General features: G+C 34.2%; 1 long non-coding RNA gene across 1 annotated transcript in view; it reads left to right on the top strand.

The window, feature by feature from the left end:
• The window catches only part of LOC309628725, a 39,117-nt gene that overhangs the window by 5,053 nt on the left and 13,068 nt on the right, over nucleotides 1–20,996 (top strand). The window contains exon 2 of the long non-coding RNA XR_014244672.1: nucleotides 1,513–1,618. This is a non-coding gene — a long non-coding RNA (uncharacterized lncRNA). The remainder of the gene's footprint in view (nucleotides 1–1,512; nucleotides 1,619–20,996) is intronic.

Below are 20,996 nucleotides of genomic sequence, written 5' to 3'. Positions count from 1 at the left end.
CTTGTAGCAAAAGCAATAGAATACACAGGTTAAAGTAAAAGACACAGATCCAATATGGAGTCAGATTTGTTCTTCCCCTTTTCAGAAATATCAATAGTGCCAAGGTGGACAAACCCTGTGCTGATACTTTAATAAACTCTTCCTTTAGTGAACATAATTACAAAAAACACAAAATACATTTTCTGGAGAGGTATTGAGAGCCATCACCACATAAAAAGTTGTAAGAGCAAAAGGGTTCCAAGTAGTTTGCAGAAGGAATTCTCTTGAAAATATTTTGCTCTTTCAAATTAATGCAAGAAGTAAAAGAACACCTCTTATTTTTAGATCTCAGTGTAGTATCTTTCAGAATATGATTTGAAACAATTTTGCTTTGAATTCAGGGTGTTTTGTAGTTTAATTTTCTAACCCTGACACTGGTTACAAATTTAGAAATATTTAGGTTTTGCAATATGTACATGATGTAGTCTGGAATTATATCAAGCTTGAACAATAATTTACCTGGTTGATGCTGAGGATTGGAACTTTGGAAGACAGACAGCTTAAAGGACATGATAAAATAGGAGCAATGCTTTTGTAGAGTTGCAAAGGGATTAGCGGGGCCTTAGAACTTCCTGGAACCTATATGCTTTTCTGTCGGGAAGGCAGGAGCTAAGATATGGTTGAGGCTGTGCTGACAGAATCAGGTCAAAGTGTTCTGCTTCGTTTTGATGTGTCTTAATATGGAGCTCCTCAGATGGAGATAAACCTATATAACTCTGAGTCTGGGGAAAAGAACACTCCAGCAGACACATGGAGTTTCCAAAATGGATAAACTTAATATGTTAATCAAGGTTACCCTAAACGACCAGGAGCTATTGAAACTTATCATAACATCCAAATTATTCAATAACAACTGAATTAGGAAGCAGGAACTAATCAATAAATTCTCCCCTGAACAAAAATAAAATCAAACTAGCTGGTTATTTGCAGCATTTAAAAGAAAATTCCTGCTACTAGGTAATTAACTTTAAAAAAACAAAAGTTTACTTTATCTCAAACTCCCAATCTATCCCTCCACCCCACCCTTCCCCCCTGGTAACTATAAGTTCGTTCTCTAAGTCTGTGAGTCTGTTTTATAAATAAGTTCATTTGTATTTTTTTTTGATTCCATATATAAGTGATATCATATGATATTTGTCTTTCTCTGTCTGACTAACTTCACTTAGTATGATAATCTCCACGTTTGGGATTGACATGTACACACAGCTATATTTAAAATAAAATGCCTTTTTATGAAAAAAAAGTTTACTTTAGAATAGCTTTAGGTTTATATCTTAAAAATTTGAAAGGTAGTACAGAGAATTTCAGTATATACCACATCTGGTTTCCCCTATTATTAATTACATTATTACATTACATTATTAATATCTTACATTAGTACAGTACATTGTCACAATACCTTATTATTAACTAAAATTCATACTTTTTTCAGATTTCCTTAGTTTTTTTCCTAACATCTTTTTTCTATTCCAGGATCCCATGCAGGATGCCATATTACATTTAGTCATCATATCTTCTTATGTTGCAACAGTTTCTCAGACATTCCTTGTTTTTGACGGTTTTAAGAAGTCTTGATCAGGTATTTGAGAAGTCCTATTCAGGTATTTTGTAGAATGTTTCTCAAGTGGGATTTTTCTGATGTTTTCCTCAGTATTAGTTTGGGGTTGTGGGTTTTGGGAGGAAGACCACAGAGGTAATGTGCCAATCTTAACAAATTGTATCAAGATTATATGCTACCAATGTGATGTATAACTCTTATTAACCTTTATTGCTGAGCTGAGGTAGTGTACCTCATTGAGGTATTCAATGTTAAACTGAATTTTATTTATGTATTGAAATTGTATGTACTAAATGACATACATCATATAAAATAGCTTGACAGAATGTTCAGGTAAATTTCCTTTTTTTAAATCACTATATTTCCCTGAAAAGTATTCATTCAAATATTTCTTTAATTGAAACCAGAACCATTCATTACTGTGTCACACCTGATCCTAGACTAACTTATATTAAGCCTATGTATAACAGTCTCTAATTTACTTCTGTGAAATAACAGTGAAAGACACATCTCTTTTCTAAGGTGGCATAAAAACAAACTATTACTATTGACTATATTTTTAGTGAGAACATCTTACACTTTTTATAGCATTTTCACATGCACTACTTCTCTTGAGTCACATATAAACCCTGTAAAGTAATCAGCAGATATTATTTCTTTAGTCACAGTAACTACCTTTTGTAATTAGCTTTCAATATAGCAAGTTTTTGGATGTTGTATGTGTCTTCATTGTTTTGTGAAAGTAAAGATATAGTAACAGTTAAGGAAAAATACAACCCTTCTTTCCCTAAAAAATTTACATTTGTACTTATTGGGTGTGTGTAATATATAGACTTGTGATTAGAATTTATCCAATGATTTCCATTATAAAAAATATTGTCAGCACAGGCCCATCATGTAGCTGCAGCACAGCATTCCCTAACGTTGCAACTGGGGGAAAAAATCACTTTCCAGTCTGTTTTGCAAGGTGTGCATTTCCATCTGGATTCCCTGAAAGTCCATCTGCTGCCTCGGTCAAGAGAAACTCCACTTGCATTAAGGTTGCAGGCCTGCAGCTTGCATCTTTGTTGCAAAACTAGCTACAGAAGAGAAGCAAGAAAAAGTCTTTTGTGTTCCCCTCCCCTATCAAAGGAAAGGGGAAAATGTCTCAGTTGAAAGCCATATGGCTGATAGGGTCTTAGCGTTCCTCCCTGGTGTCAGGCCTGAACCTCAGAGGTGGGAGAGCCAACTTCAGCATATTGGACAACCAGAGACGTCCCGGATAATATCAGTCAGTGAGAGTTCTCCCAGAGATCTCCCTCTCAACGCTAAGACCCAGCTCCACTCAATGACCAGCAAGCTCCAGTGCTGGACACCCCATGCCAAACAAGTAGCAAGACAGGAACACAACCCCACCCATTAGCAGAGAGTCTGCCTAAAATCATACTAAGTTCACAAACACCCTAAAACACACCACTGGATGTGGTCCTGCCTACCAGAAAGAAAAGATCTAGCCTCATCCACCAGAACACAGGCACCAGTCCCCTCCACCAGGAAGCCTACACAACCCACTGAACCAAACTTACCCACTGCAAACAGACACCAAAAACAATGGGAACTACGAACCTGCAGCCTGAGAAAAGGAGACCCCAAACACAGTAAGTTCAGCAAAATGAGAAGACAGAAAAATACACAGCAGATGAAGGAGCAAAGTAAAAACTCACCAGACCAAACAAATGAAGAGGAAATAAGCAGTCTACCTGAAAAATAATTCAGAGTAATGATAGTAAACATGATCCAAAATCTTGGAAATAGAATGGAGAAAATACAAGAAATGTTTACCAAGGACCTAGAAAAACTAAAGAGCAAACAAACAATGATGAACAACACAATAAATGAAATTAAAAATTCTCTAGAAGGAATCAATAGCAGAATAACTGAGGCAGAAGAATGGATACGTGACCTGGAAGATAAAAGAGTGGAAATAACTACCACAGAGCAGAATAAAGAAAAAAGAATGAAAAGAATTAAGGACAGTCTCAGAGACCTCTGGGACAATATTAAATGCACCAACATTCGAAATATAGGGGTCCCAGAAGAAGAAGAGAAAAAGAAAAGGACTGAGAAAATATTTGAAGAGATTATAGTTTAAAATTTCTCTTATATGGGAAAGGAAATAGTCAATCAAGTCCAGGAAGTGCAGAGAGTCCCATACAGGATAAATCCAAGGAGAAACACGTCAAGACACATATTAATCAAACTATCAAAACTTAAATACAAAGAAAAAATATTAAAAGCAGCAAGGGAAAAGCAACAAAAAACATACAAAGGAATCCCCATAAGGTTAACAGTGGACCTTTCAGCAGAAACTCTGCAAGCCAGAAGGGAGTGGCAGGACATATTTAAAGTGATGAAAGGGAAAAATCTACAACCAAGATTACTGTACCCAGCAAGGATCTCATTCAGATTTGACAGAGAAATTAAAACCTTTACAGACAAGCAAAAGCTAAGAGAATTCAGCACCACCAAACCAGCTTTATAACAAACGGTAAAGGAACTTTTTAGGCAGGAAACACAAGAGAAAGAAAAGACCTACCATAACAAAACAAAAACAATTAAGAAAATGGTAATAGAAACATACATATTGATAATTACCTTAATTGTAAATGGATTAAATGCTCCAACCAAAAGACATACACTGGCTGAATGGAAACAAAAACAAGACCCATATATATGCTGTCTACAAGAGACCCACTTCAGACCTAGGGACACATACAGACTGAAAGTGAGGGGATGGAAAAAGATATTCCATGCAAATGGAAATCAAAAGAAAGCTGGAGTAGCAATTTTTTGTATCAGACAAAATAGACTCTAAAGAAAAGACAATTACAAGAGACAAAGAAGGACACTACAAAATGATCAAGGGAGCAATCCAAGAAGAAGATATAACAATTGTAAATATTTATGCACCCAACATTGGAGCACCTCAATACATAAGGCAAATTCTAACAGCCATAAAAGGGGAAATCAACAGTGACATAATAATAGTAGGGGACTTTAACACCCCACTTTCACCATGGTCAGATCCTCCAAAATGAAAATAAATAAGGAAACACAAGCTTAAAATGACACATTAAACAAGAGGGACTTAATTGATATATATAGGACATTCCATCCAAAAACAACAGAATACACTTTCTTCCCAAGTGCTCATGGAACATTCTCCAGTATAGATCATATCTTGGTTCACAAACAAAGCCGTGGTAAATTTAAGAAAATTGAAATCGTATCAAGTATCTTTTCTGACCACAATGCTATGAGACTAGATATCAATTACAGGGGAAAAAACTGTAAAAAATACAAACACATGGAGGCTAAACAATATGCTACTAAACAACCAAGAGATAACTGAAGAAATCGCAGAGGAAATAAAAAGTCACCTAGAAACAAATGATAATGAAAACACGATGACCCAAAACCTGTGGGATGCAGCAAAAGCAGTTCTAAGAGGGAAGTCTATAGCAATACAATCCTACCTCAAGAAACAAGAAATATGTTAAATCAACAACCTAACCTTATACCTAAAGCAATTAGAGAAAGAAGAACAATAAAAACGCAAAGTTAACAGAAGGAAAGAAATCATAAAGATCAGATCAGAAATCAATGAAAAAGAAATAAAGGACAAAATAGCAAGGAGCAATAAAACTAAAACCTGGGTCTTTGAGAAGATAAACAAAATTGATAAACCATTAGCCAGACTCATCAAAAACAAAAGGGAAAAGCCTCAAATCAACAGAATTAGAAATGAAAAAGAGAAGTAACAACTGACACTGCAGAAATACAAAGGATCATGAGAGATTACTACAAGTAACTATATGCCAATAAAATGGACAACCTGGAAGAAATGGATAAATTCTTAGAGAAGCACAACCTTCTGAGACTGTACGAGGAAGAAATAGAAAATATAAACAGACCAATCAGAAGTAATGAAATTGAAACTGTGGTTAAAAATCTTCCAACAAACAAAAGCCCAGTACCAGATTGCTTCACAGCCGAATTAAATCATTTAGAGAAGAGCTAACACCTATCCTTCTCAAACTCTTCCAAAATACAGCAGAGAGAGGAACACTCCCAAACTCATTCTGTGAGACCACCATCACCCTGATACCAAAACCAGACAAAGATGTCAGAAAGAAAGAAAACTACAGGGCAATATCTCTGATGAACACAGATGTAAAAATCCTCAACAAAATACTAACAAGCAGAATCCAACAGCACATTAAAAGGATCATACACCATGATCAAGTGGGGTTTATCCTAGGAATGCAAGGATTCTTCAGTATAAACAAAATCAATGTGATACAATGTATTAACAAACTGAAGGAGAAAAACCATAAGAAAATCTCAATACATGCAGAAAAATCTTTTGACAAAATTTAACACCCATGTATGATAAAAAAATACCTCCAGAAAGTAGGCATAGATGGAACTTACCTCAACATAATAAAGGTCATATAGGACAAGCCCAAAGTCAACATTGTTCTCAATGGAGAAAAACTGAAACCAATTCCACTAAGATCAGGAACAAGGAAATATTGCCCACTATCAACACTATTATTCAACATAGTTTTGGCAGTTTTAGCCACAGCAATCAGAGAAGAAAAAGAAATGAAAGGAAACAAAATCAGAAAAGAAGTAAAACTGTCTATGTTTGCAGATGACATGATACTATACAAAGAGAATCCTAAAGATGTTACCAGAAAACTACTAGAGCTAATCAATGAATGTGGTAAAGTAGCAGGATACAAAATTAATGCACAGAAATCTCTTGCATTCCTATAGACTAATGATGAAAAATCTGAAAGAGAAATTATGGAAACACTCCCATTTACCATTGCAACAAAAAGAATAAAATACCTAGGAATAAATCTGCCTAAGGAGACAAAAGACCTGTATGCAGAAAACTATAAGACACTGATGAAAGAAATTAAGGATGATACCAACAGATGGAGAGATATACCATGGCCTTGGATTGGAAGAATCAACATTGTAAAAATGACTTTACTACCCAAAGCAATCCACAGATTTAGTGCAATCCCTATCAAACTACCAATGGCATTTTTCACACAACTAGAACAAAAAAAATCACAATTTGTATGGAAACACAGAAGTCCCCAAATAGCCAAAGCAGTCTTGAGAAAGAAAAACGGAGCTGGAGGAATCAGGCTCCATGACTTCAGACTATACTACAAAACTCCAGTAATCAAGACAGTATGGTACTAGCACAAAAATGGAAATATAGATCAATGGAATAGGATAGAAAGCTCAGAGATAAACCCACACACATATGGTCACCTTATCTTTGATAAAGGAGGCAAGAATATTCAATGGAGAAAAGACAGCCTCTTCAATAAGTGGTGCTGGGAAAACGGGACAGGTACATGTAAAAGAATGAAATTAGAACACTCCCTAACACCATACACAAAAATAAACTCAAATGGACTAAAGACCTAAATGTAATGCCAGACAGTATAAAACTCTTAGAGGAAAACATATGCAGAACACTCTGTGACATAAATCACAGCAAGATCCTTTTTGACCCTCCTCCTAGAGAAATGGAAATAAAAATAAATAAATAAACAAATGGGACCTAATGAAACTTAAAAGCTTTTGCACTGCAAAGGAAACCATAAACAAGATGAAAAGACAACACTCAGAATGGGAGGAAATATTTGCCAACGAAGCAACTGACAAAGGATTAATCTCCAAAATATACAAGCAGCTCATGCAGCTCAATATCAAAAAAACAAACAACCCATTCCAAAAATGGGCAGAAGACATAAATAGACATTTCTCCAAAGAAGATATACAGATTGCCAACAAACACATGAAAGGATGCTCAACATCACTAATCATTAGAGAAATGTTAATCAAAACTACAATGAGGTATCACCTCACACTGGTCAGAATGGCCATCATCAAAAAATCTACAAACAATAAATGCTGGAGAGGGTGTGGAGAAAAGGGTACCCTCTTGCACTGTTGGTGGGAATGTAAATTGATACAGCCACTATGGAGAACAGTATAGAGGTTCCTTAAAAACTAAAAATAGAACTACTGCATACCCAGCTATCCCACTACTGGGCATATACCCTGAGAAAACCATAATTCAAAAGGTGTCATGTACCACAATGTTCATTGCAGCACTATTTACAATAGCCAGGACATGGAAACAACCTAAGTGTCCATAGACAGTTGAATGGATTAAGAAGATGTGACACATATAAACAATAGAATATTACTCAGCCTTAAAGAGAAACAAAATTGAGTTATTTGTAGTGAGTTGGATGGACCTGGAGTCTGTCATACAGAGTGAAGTAAGTTGGAAAGAGAAAAAACAAATACTGTATGCTAACACATATATATGGAACCTAAAAAAAAAAGAAAATGGTTCTGAAGAACCTAGGGGCAGGACAGGAATAAAGACGCAGACGTAGATAATGGATTTGAGGACATGGGGAAGGGTAAGGGTAAGCTGGGACGAAGTGAGAAAGTAGCATTGACATATATACACTACCAAATGTAAAATAGATAGCTAGTGGGAAGAAGCTGCATAGCACAGGGAGATCAGCTCCATGCTTTTTGACCCCCCCAAAGCGGTGGGTTGAGGACGGTGGCAGGGAGATGCAAGAGGGAGGGCATCTGGTGATATATGTATACGTATAGCTGATTCACTTTGTTATACAGCAGAAACTAACACAACATTGTAAAATAATTATACTCCAATAAAGATGTTAAAAAAAAAAGAAATATTGGGTTTTCCTACTTGTTAGCAGTTAACAAGATTTCACATTTCCCTAAAATTAAGTTTCAAGCCTTGTGTACAAATAAAGCAAGTAATTTCACAGGTAAAATTAAGCTGGCTCCCTTAAGATATCAGCTGAAATAGATAAAATATTACTTTAGATATCATTCTGAAATTTTGGCTGTTAGATTCTGAAATTTATTAAATACTATCCTATAGTTAAATTACTCTTCATGCGAATAGAATGATTTTTAGAACTTAGCTATTATTTTTCTTTTCTTGAAGTGCGGTCTGCTGCCTCTATTATTTGGATATTTCATCTTTATTTTGACTACTATTTGAAAGCTAAGGCTAATATTTGCTAACTAAAGAATTTATTGAAGCAATTTGTATGTGGAAAAGAACAGACTTTTTCTTAGGACAATTTGTGTTAATAAGTTTTCATTGCAAATATTTATAATACTAATATAAATAATCTTTAGGTAATATGATGGACTAGATGAGTGAAAGTAACTCCCTGAGTACAGAGCATCAAAATATGCTGATAAAAATATTTTTAAAAAGCCTTTCAAAAAGAACAGTTTAACTAGTATAAACTAAAGGGAAATCTGAGGTCATAAACTGGGAAAAAATACATTATCCCAAGGCCAAGAAATTTCTAAAGCTGGTTCTAACCCTAAAGGTATCTGCTGGTGAAACACTGAATGCAAGGGAAAAGAGACTAAGTCTGGGCCTCAATAATGTGGGAGGTCAGACCAGAGATGTCTGCCAATATGGGACACAGGAAGCACAAGCCCTTTGGTAGGTGAACACACACACACACACACACACACACACACACACACAGAAGGTAATCTACCTTACTTGCTCCAGAATTGATTTTGCATAGAGTAGCAAAAAAATACTCATCTGAGAATTTATAACCATAAACTTGAACTCAAGCACATCTGGATAACTTGAAAAACTCATCTTGGAAATTTAGTTGAAACTGGTCCTGGATTGTGCCTCTAGTTACCTGGCTGAAGCAAAAGCAAACCCTTCAAAGAGAATGTGGTCTAAACACAGTCCTTAAAGAATTATCACAGATAAAGTTCTAAGACACAATGTACATAAAAACAGTGTAAATATTTTAATCAAATAATACTTTATTGCTAAAGAATGCTAACTATCATCTGAACCTTTAGCAAGTTCTAATCTTCTTGCAATAGTAACACCAAAGCTCTGTAATCACAGATCACCATAACAAATATAATGATAATGAAAAAGTTTGAAATATTTTGAGAATTAACAAAATGTGACACAGAGACCCAAAGTGAGCAAATGCTGTTGGAAAAATGATGCTGATAGACTTGCCCAATGAAGGGTTGCCACAAACCTTCAATTTGTAAAAAATGCAGTATCTGCAAAGAGCGATAAATGAAGCATAATATAATGAGACATGCCTGTGTATCCCTAAATAAATTCAAAAAGACACATATACCCCAATGTTCATTGAAGCACTATTTACAGTAGCCAGGACATGGAAACAATCTAAATGTCCAACAATAGATGAATGGGTAAAGAAGATGTGGTACATATATACAATGGAATATTACCCAGCCATAAAAAGGAACGAAGTTGGGTCATTTGTAGAGATGTGGATGGACCTAGAGTCTGTCATACACAGTGAAGTAAACCAGAAAGAGAAAAACAAATATCGTATATTAACACATATCTGTGGAATCTAGAAAAATGGTATAGGACAGGAATAGAGAAGTAGATGTTGAGAAATGACATGTGGCCCCAGGGGGAAGGAGAGAGTGGGACGAATTGGGAGATTAGGTTTGACATAAATACACTACCATGTGTAAAATAGATAGCTAGTGGGAACCTACTATATAGGCTACTATATAGTGGGAACCTACTATATAGATTGCTAGTGGGAACTAAATAGATAGCTAGTGGGAACCTACTATATAACCTACTATATAGTGGGAACCTACTATATGTGTAATTGGAAAAATAAGTTTGGATATACTCATATAATAGAATATTAAGCAGCTATGAAACACAAACTGAACTCAGTAACATAGATGAACTGAAGAGATATAATGTTGAATGAAAGTATTCATACAAAAGGGCACATACCACATAAATTCATTTATATAAAATGTAAGTATAGGCAAAACTAATTTGTAGTAATAAATATTGGAATGGTAATTATTGTTAGAGGGGGCATTGATGGAGAAGAGAGAAAGTGGAAGCCCTTTGTAATGCTGGAAGTATATATCTTGATCTTAGTGATAATTACCCAGGTATATACATTTGGAAATATTTATCAAGATACACACTGATGACAATCACTTTAATACTTGTGTATTATACCCTAAGATAGTGTTTTTAAAAGAAAGATAGAGCTAGAAATTACAATGTATAGTCATAATTTAGACTCTGATTTCAGAATCCTTTAAAAGATATGACATTTATAAGATGACTAAAAATGTAATACTTACTGGATATTTGAAGATAATAGGGAATTATTAATTTTTATGTGTAACAATTTAAAAACAGTCATCTTTTAAGGACATATCTTAAAATAAATACACATAAATAATAGGTATACAGATAAAATAATGTGATGTCTGAGATTTGCTTCAAAACAGTATGGGAGGTAGGGTGGGTACAGGTGAAATAATGTTGGTCACAATTTGATAAATGTTGAAGTCAAGACAGGGGTACGTTGAGAATTTATACAATTCTAATTTGTTTATGTTTGAAATTCTCCAAATTAAAAAATATATTTAAAAAACTGTTAGAACAGATACCAAATATGTTTCCTCTACTAGTTCCTTATCATAAAAAATTGAATTGAAATTCTAGAACAAACCAAAAAAACAACTGATAAAACTCAGTGGATGAGCTTAAAAAGACATTACTACAACTGAAAAGAGATTTAATAAACAAGAGCATATAGCTAAGACGAAAATGAACAAACTGATATAAGAGGTCAAGTAAGTCTACAAAACACAGAAAAAGAGCATAATTGGCCAGTGGGCACAGAACAAAGGTTTCATATATGTGTAATTGGAGTTTCAGAAGGAGAAAATACAGAGCATGGTAGGGAAAGACTATTTGAAGAATTATGCTAAGAATTTTTCCCAGCTTGCAAAAGATATAATACAAGATTTGATAATAACTACAAACTTCAAGCAGGATTCATACAAAAATTTTCTAGTACATCATATTTCAACTGCTGTAAACCAAAGACAAAGTGAGAAATCTCAAAACAAAGAGACACATTATCTTCAAAGGAGCAAGAATCAACCAACCAACTGACCACAAACACAGAACGGAACTGACTTCTCAACAGAAACAATGAAATTCAGCAGATTAGGAAATGGTGGGATTAATACTGGAAGAATGTAACTAATGACCAATAATTCTATATTCGATGAAACTTTCCTCCAAAAATAAAATAAAATAAAGACATTGTGAGACAAAAACTGAGAGAATATGTCACCAGAAGACCTCCATTAAGGTAGTCTGTAGACACTTGGAAAGGATCTATGATGGAAGCTTGAGAAAGATAAAGGAGTGAAAAACGATGGGAAGTTTAAATCTGTGGATAAATGTAAAAGGATATTTACATAAAGTATAGATTAGCAATAGTGATGGCTTTGGGGGTATAAAGTATATAGAGTATCAAGATATAAGATAACAATGACACATAATTACTGAGGAATAAATAGAATTAAAGTTCTAAGGTCTTTTCATTTCCCTAGAAACATCTTAGAATTTATAATAAATCTTAATAAGAAAGATACTTGTTTTGCAACCTCTAGGATAATCAAAAGAATAACAAAAAGGCTAATAAACGTAGGGAAATGGAATGACAAAAAATCTACTATTCCAAAAGAATGAAACCATAGGCATAATAAATTAAATTAAAATATAAATAGTATATTTGTATATTTAAACCAAATAATAATAATTACACTGCATTTAAATGGAATACATACGCCTATTAAAAGCAAAGGCTGAATACTCCAACCAAAAGACACAGGCTCACTGAATGTATACAAAAACAAGACCCATATATATGCCATGCACAAGAGACCCACTTCAGACCTAGGGACACATACAGACTGAAATTGAGGGGATGGAAAAAATATTCCATGCAAATGGAAATCAAAAGAAAGCTGGAGTAGCAATACTTAGATAAAATAGACTTTAAAATATAGAATGTTACAAGAGACAAGGAAGGACACCGCATAATGATCAAGGGATCAATCCAAGAAGAAGGTATAACAATTATAAATATACATGCACCCAACATAAGAGCACCTTAATACATAAGACAAATGCTAACAGCTATAAAAGAGGAAATCGACAGTAACACAGTAAGAGTGGGGGATTTTAACACCTCACTTTCACCAATGGACAGATCACCCAGACAGAAAATTAATAAGGAAACACAAGCTTTAAATGACACAATAGACCAGATAGATTTAATTGATATTTATAGGACTTTCCATCCAAAAACAGCAGATTACACTTTCTTCTCAAGTGCACATGGAACATTCTCCAAGATAGATCACATCTGGGGTCACAAATCAAGCCTTGGTATATTTCAGAAAATTAAAATCATATCAAGCATCTTTTCTGACCACAACACTATGAGATTAGAAACAAATTGCAGGGAAAAAACTGTAAAAAGCACAAACACATGGAGGCTAAACAATACATTACTAAATAACCAAGAGGTCACTGAAGAAATCAACGAGGAAATCAAAAAATACCTAGAAACAAATGACAATGAAAAACGATGATCCAAAACCTATGGGATGCAGCAAAAGCAGTTCTAAGAGGGAAGTTTATAGCAATGCAATCCTACCTCAAGAAACAAGAAAAATCACAAATAAACAATTTAACCTTACACCTAGAGGAACTAGAGAAAGAAGAACAAACAAAACCCAAAGTTAGCAGAAGGAAAGAAATCATAAAGATCAGAGCAGAAACAAATGAAATAGAAACAAAGAAAACAATAGCAAAGATCAATAAAACAAAAAGCTGGTTCTTTGAGAAGATAAACAAAATTGAAAAACCCTTAGCCAGATTCATAAAGAAAAAGAGGGAGAGGACTCAAATCAATAAAATTAGAAATGAAAAAGGAGATGTTACAATGGACACCGCAGAAATACAAAGCATCCTAAGAGACTACTACAAGCAACTCTATGCCAATAAAATGGACAACCTGGGAGAAATGGACAAATTCTTAGAAAGGTATAACCTTCCAAGACTGAACCAGGAAGAAATAGAAAATATGAACAGACCAATCACAAGCAATGAAATTGAAACTGTGATTAAAAATCTTCCAACAAACAAAAGCCCAGAACCAGACGGCTTCACAGGTGAATTCTTTCAAATATTTAGAGAAAAGCTAACACCCATCCTTCTCAAACTCTTCCAAAAACTTGCAGAGGAAGGAAAACTCCCAAACCCATTCTATGAGGCCAACATCACCCTGATACCAAAACTAGACAGAGATACTAGAAAAAAAGAAAATTACAGATAAATAGCACTGATGAATATAGAAGCAAAAATCCTCAGCAAAATACTAGCAACCAGAGTCCAACAACACATTAAAATGATCATATACCATGGTCAAGTGGGATTTATCCCAGAGATGCAAGGATTCTTCAATATGCGCAAATCAATCAATGTGATACACGATATTAACAAACTGAAGAATAAAAATCATAGGATCATCTCAATAGATAAAGAAAAAGCTTTTGACAAAACTCAACACCCATTTATGATAAAAACTCTCCAGAAAGTGGGCATAGAGGGAACCTACCTCAACTTCATAGAGGTCATATACGACAAACCCACAGCAAACATCATACTCAATGGTGAAAAACAAAGCATTTCCACTAAGATCAGGAACAAGACAGGGATGTCCACTGTCACCACTCTTATTCAACATAGTTTTGGAAGTCCTAGCCACAGCAATCAGAGAAGAAAAAGAAATAAAAGTAATACAAATTGGAAAAGAAGAAGTAAAACTGTCACTGTTTGCAGATGACATGATACTGTACATAAATAATCCTAAAGATGCCACCAGAAAGCTACTAGAGCTAGTCAATGAATTTGGTAAGGTTGTAGGATACAAAATTAATGCAAAGAAATCTCTGGCATTCCTATACACCAATAATGAAAAATCAGAAAGAGAAATTAAGGAGACAATCCCATTTACCATCGCAACCAAAAGAATAAAATACCTAGGAATAAACCTGCCTAAGGAGGTGAAAGACTTGTACTCGGAAAACTATAAAACACTGATGAAAGAAGTCAAAGATGACATACGCAGATGGAGAAATGTACCATGTTCTTGCACTGGAAGAATCAATAGTGTGAAAATGACTATACTACACAAAGCATTTTACAGATTCAATGCAATCCCTATCAAACTACCAATGACATTCTTCACAGAATGAGAACAAAAAATTTTACAATTTGTATGAAAACACAAAAGACCCTGAATAGCCATCGCAATCTTGAGAAAGAAAAACAGAGCTGGAGGGATCAGCCTCCCTGACTTCAAACTATACCACAAAGCTACAGTAATCAAGACAGTATGGTACTGACACAAAAACAGAAATATAGATCAATGGTACAGGATAGAATGCACAGAGATAAATCCACCCACATATGGGCACCTAATTTACTACAAAGAAGGCAAGAACATACAATGGAGAAAAGACAGTCTCTTCAATAAGTGGTGCTGGGAAAACTGGACAGCTACATGTAAAAGAATGAAACTAGAACACTACCTAACACCATACAGAAAAATAAAAACTCCGAATGGATTAAAGACCTAAATGTAAGACCAGACACTATAAAACTCTTAGAGGAAAACATAGGAAGAGCACTCTTTGACATAAACCACAGCAAGATCTTTTTGGACCTACCTCCTAGAGGAATGGAAATAAAAACAAAAATAAACAAATGGGACTTAATTAAACTTAAAAGCTTTTGCGCAGTGAAGGAAACCATAAACAAGACAAAAAGACAACTCTCAGACTGGGAGAAAATATTTGCAATTGAAACAACGGACAAAGGATTAATCTCTAAAATATACAAAAAGCTCATGGAGCTCAATATCAAAAAAACAAACAATTCAATTAAAAAATGGACAGAAGACCCAAATAGACATTTCACCAAGGAAGACATACAGATGGCCAAGAGGCACATGAAAAGATGCTCAACATCACTAATTATTAGAGAAATGCAAATCAAAACTACAATAAGTTATCACCTCACACCGGTTAGAATGGACATCATGAGGAAATCTACAAACAACAAATGCTGGAGAGGGTGTGGAGAAAAGGGAACCCTCTTGCACTGCTGGTGGGAATGTAAATTAATACAGCTACTATGGAGACCAGTATGGAGGTTCCTTAAAAAACTAAAAATGGAGTTACCATATGACACAGCAATCCCCCTACTGGGCATATACCCAGAGAAAACCATAATTCAAAAAGAGTCATGTACCACAATGTTCATTGCAGCTCTATTTACAATAGCCAGGTCATGGAAACAACCTAATGCCCATCGACAGATGAATTGGTAAAGAAGATATGGTACATATATACAATGAAATATTACTCAGCCATAAAAAGGAATGAAATTGGGTCATTTGTAGAAACATGGATAGACCTAGAGACTGTCATACAGAATGAAATAAGTCAGAAAAAGAAAAACAAATATTGTATATTAACACATATATGTGTAATATAGAAAAATGGTACAGATGAACTGGTTTCCATGGCAGAAATAGAGACACAGATGCAGAGAACAAATGTATGGTCACCAAGGGGGGAAAGCGGCAGGGGTTGGGGGGGTGGTGGTGGTGGGATGAACTGGGAGATTGGGATTGACATGTATACACTGATTTGTATAAAATAGATAACTAATAAGAACCTGCTGTATAAAAATAAAATTAAATTAAATTTAAAAAAAACAAGGTATACCAAAGGGTGAAAATAAAAGAATAGAAAATGCTGTACTTTTTGATCAGTAGCAAAAGAAAGCTGGTATAGCTATACTAACAAAGAAGACTTTAATGCTAGAAGCCTAACTAATGATAATGAGGGTATATGATAATTATCAAAAGTAAAGTCCACCAAAAATATCCAGCAATTCAAAATTTATAATAAGAACAATTCAAAATATATTAAGTAAAACTAAAACTAAAATGAGAAAGAAACAACCAACAATCAGAATGGGAGATTTCAAAATCTTTCTTTCATGAACGGATAGAGGCACCTGACCATATCCAGGGTTATAAAATTTACTTAAACATTTGAAAGAACAGAAAGAGAGTATATTCTCTGATCACAGTTAAAATTACCAAGAAATGAGAACAAAAAAATAACTAGAATATTTCCACACGTTTGGAAATTATCCAGTACAGTTCTAAGTAGTCCGTGGGTCAAAAAAAAAATCACAATTGAAATTCGAACATATTTTGAGTTGAATGGCAATGAAAACACTACATATCAAAACACATAGGATGTATTGAATACTGCCCTTACTGAAAAGTTTATTGCCATAAATTCCTATATTAGCCAACAATGAAAGCTTAAAGACCTATAATCCAAGCATCCAACTGACAAATGAAATATAAATAAAATGAAACATCTGATGAAGTCCAAAGCTTAGAAAGGAGGGAATAATAAAAACAAGAGCATAAACCAATGTGGGGTGGGGGTGGGGAACACAAACCACAAAGTTAGAAGTTTGGTTTTTGACAAGATAAATAAAACTGGCAATCTCTTTGCAAGATGAATCAAGGATGAAAACAAAGCACAAATTACCAATATCACGAGTGGAAAAGGAAACTCATTATAGATCCTAGAGCTTCAAAGAACAATGAAAACATATTTGAGAAAGTTTACGTCAACAAATTTAACAATTTTAGATCAAACGACAAATTCCTAAAATTACAAAGTTAGCCAATGGGCACAGGAAGAATTAAAAATCTGAAGTCTTGTGGAGAAAGGACTTGAGGACACAGGGAGGGGGAAGGGTAAGCTGGGACAAAGTGAGAGAGTAGCTTTGACATATATACACTACCAAATGTAAAATAGATAGCTAGTGAGAAGAAGTCGCATAGCACAAGGAGATTAACTTGGTGCTTTATGACCACCTAGAGGGGTGGGATAGGGAAGGTGGGAGGGAGATGCAAGAGGGAGGGGATATGGGGATATATGTATACATATAGCTGATTCACTTTGTTATATAGCAGAAAGTAACACAGCATTGTAAAACAATTATACTTCAATAAAGATGTTAAAAAAAAAATCTGAAGTATTTTCCCTCATATTTGAAAAACTTGTCTGTAGGAGAATGTCCAGATGGCTTTGCCACGCAATTCTACTAAAATTTTAAAGAAGAACAAAAATACAAAAGACTGATAATAGTAAGTGTTGACAAGGATGTGGACAAACTTGATCTCTAATAAATTGATATTAGGAATTTAAATGGGTACACTTTAGAAAACTGGCATTGTCTACTCAAATTAAATATACCCATACTAAATTTATACCCAACAAAAATAGCTACCTATAACTGCATAAAAAGAACAGTCAAATATTAAAACAACCCAGTTATTCACCAGCATTTGAACTCCTAAATCAAAGTGTGCCATTTTTATACAGTGGAATACTATACAGCAATGAAAATGAACAAACTTGTGCATCAACATGAATGAATTTCATGCACATAATTTTGAATGAAGGAAGGCAGACAAAAATAGTCCAAATGACATAACTTCATTTTATGAAATTCAAAACCAGGCAAAATTAACTTATGGTGTTGAAGTAGAAGAGGAGTTATCTTTGGAGGGTGATTGGAAGGGCTTGAATTGGGGAGGTTCTGGGAGATTTGTGATGTTCTATTTCTCAGCCTGAGTTATTGTTCCATGAGTTTTTTCATTTCATGATAATTAAGTTAGCTGTACACTTTAACATTTTTTCAGTTTTTATTATTTATTTTTTTAAGTTAACTTAAGAAAGCAATTCTTCATCAGTAGAACTTTGTGCACATGGAATTTAATTTAGTGTCTGTAGATCTTGAATATCCTGCTTATCCTACATATTTTTAGTAAGAAACTCTTGCCGTAATTCTACCTGGAGTACTTTTCCCCTTCCTTCGTAAACTCCTTGAAATAGCACCACGCAAGATCTTTCTTTCTTCACCTGTCTCAATGTGTTGCTATTTTTATGTCTATGGACTGTAAAATGTATATTTCTAACCATAGTTTTCTGTTATTAGTAGCTTATCATTGTATACTGTTAAGTTTCTTTGTGTTGAGTTCATTCACTTTAAAGGATTAATTTCACTTTGGAGAATTAAAAATAGCTGAGGTTTGTTTAATTATGTACCATGAGGTCATTAAAGGCACATGTTACACATGCTAAAAAAATAGATGCTGCTGCTGTTCCTTTTGCTCATGGTGATGGTAGTAATGAAGGAGAAAAGGAGCACAGGCTAAGTGAAATAATGTAGAGAGTCTTCCAAGGGCATGCCTGAAGAATGCTAGATCCTCTGGTTGGCAGAAGTCATTGATCTTTCATTTTATTGAGTGAAAAGTACAAGCCAAGGGGGCACATGCTCCCTTGTTCAAATGCTTGGGAGCACAGTAAAGGAGATTATTTAGAAATGGAAGAGAAAGGATAGATATGAAGTGGTTTGCGGGGACATAAATTATGAAAAAGATATGCTTTTAAAAATCTTTCATGGAATTTTACTATATGGCATATGTTTAAAACCTATCATATCTTCAAACAAAGTATTCAGTAAAATATCCATTTTTACTATTGGTATTTTTTGGTTGGATATATTTTTCACCAGCATAATGATCTCTGTTTCAAAGTCAGGAGGTTGGCAATAAAATATGCTCGTGCGCAGCCCCCAGTATCTTGGTTACAACTAGGAAAAAGACAGTACAGAAATATTTCTTAAAACGCATCAAAATAAGATGGCTAGATTTTAAATCCTAAGTCAATTGCTTAGAAACTCTAGAACTCACTGGCTAGCCAACAGTAAATTATCTAGTCTTCAAAAGCAGGAAATAGAATTCTCTGTGCTTCTTTTTAGCCCTGTTTCTGCTTCTAGAGTTCTTTATTCCATGAACTTACCAAATTCTGCCTTTAAAAAAATCTTTAATTTCAAACTCATCCTGCTCAAAAATTGCTTAACACTAAAAATAAAAACCTAATGGGACTTTTTCTAGAGATCCTGGATTTAGATTACCTATCAAAAGATTCAGGATGCTTCAGTTGGCCTTTTCTGCATCTCTTATATGTCTCAACAATTCTGGGCAAACATATACAAAATTCAGGTTATTTTTTTTACAGTTAAATTTCCAATTAAACTCTCTTTTGTCTGATACAAATTTAAGAGTCATTGCAAAAATTTTAAGTAAGATTTCAACTCCCTTAAATATTAAAACTGCAGATTAATAAATTGTTAGCATATTTAAAAAGTTAAACATTTTCTTTGGTTTATTATGATCACAGATTCTTCAGGGATTCAAAGTTTCTTAAGCTTAAATAGAGAGCGTTGTATCACAAATCAAATCTTACTGACTGCCTTTGAGCCTTCTTTCTTAGGAATGTGAGTGATTTGGTAGTTTTAAATTAAGGATTATATCTATACATTTTTTAATGATTATTATCATGTTTTCTGAGATCTAAGATGACATAAATTTACTGCTATTTGGAAGCATTTTAATTTGTTCTTGTTTTCTTATTTTCAGAAACAAATGTCTCTCTGGAGACCTCACAATATGTTAAATAATATGTATACTTATTATCGTACTTGAATATTTAATTAATTTATGAGTTAACCTTGCCATAATACTTACTTGCTAGTCTCATGTTAATAACGTGTCTAGGAAAAGGACAAATCTATACATTTCAGAGTTTGCTTTAGACTACATCAGGTTTTGCCTCAGTTCTTTAAATAAACTCTTAAAAATACAATGGTGGAAAGTCAATAATTATTATTCTGTATCTATAAATGAAAAAAAAAATGCATTTGGTTGTGACATGACTTTGTTCCCCATGTCTCCCTTTCTAAAGTGTTTACTTTCTTCTTTCTGGCCATCCTAAATCTATCCTTATATAGAGAGCCCATCTGACCCCTCTCCCTATTCCTGGGCAGCTAGTCACATTCACAGCAGTGTATTACATGGCTTTGGGCTGTTCAATATAGCAAATTTCTGGGCCTACGTTTTCTCTCTTTAACTGGAGGGCAGCCACAATTTATTTTGTTTCCCTTATATCTGCTGTATCACCTACAACGTCCCGAATATTTTTTTCCTCAGCAATGTACACAATAAAATGAATACTTATTCACCAATTCTGTGATATATCTTCCTCTCTAGTGACACCAGGATGATGTGATGCTATGTCTAAATGGATCTCTATGTGTCAAGAGAAGTTCATAGAGTCTAGTACCCATATAAATATGTTGCTTAAGATAGATCTCTCTTTAATTAATTCAGTTCAAAAAGTACTTATTGAGCATCTACTATATGCAGGACAAATATAGATAGAGTAGAGAATA

The sequence above is a fragment of the Balaenoptera borealis genome (genome assembly GCF_965194805.1).
Source record: "Balaenoptera borealis genome assembly, chromosome: 5".
In the NCBI taxonomy this organism is placed as follows: Eukaryota; Metazoa; Chordata; class Mammalia; order Artiodactyla; family Balaenopteridae; genus Balaenoptera; species Balaenoptera borealis.
This window is presented reverse-complemented; position numbering and strand designations above follow the sequence as displayed.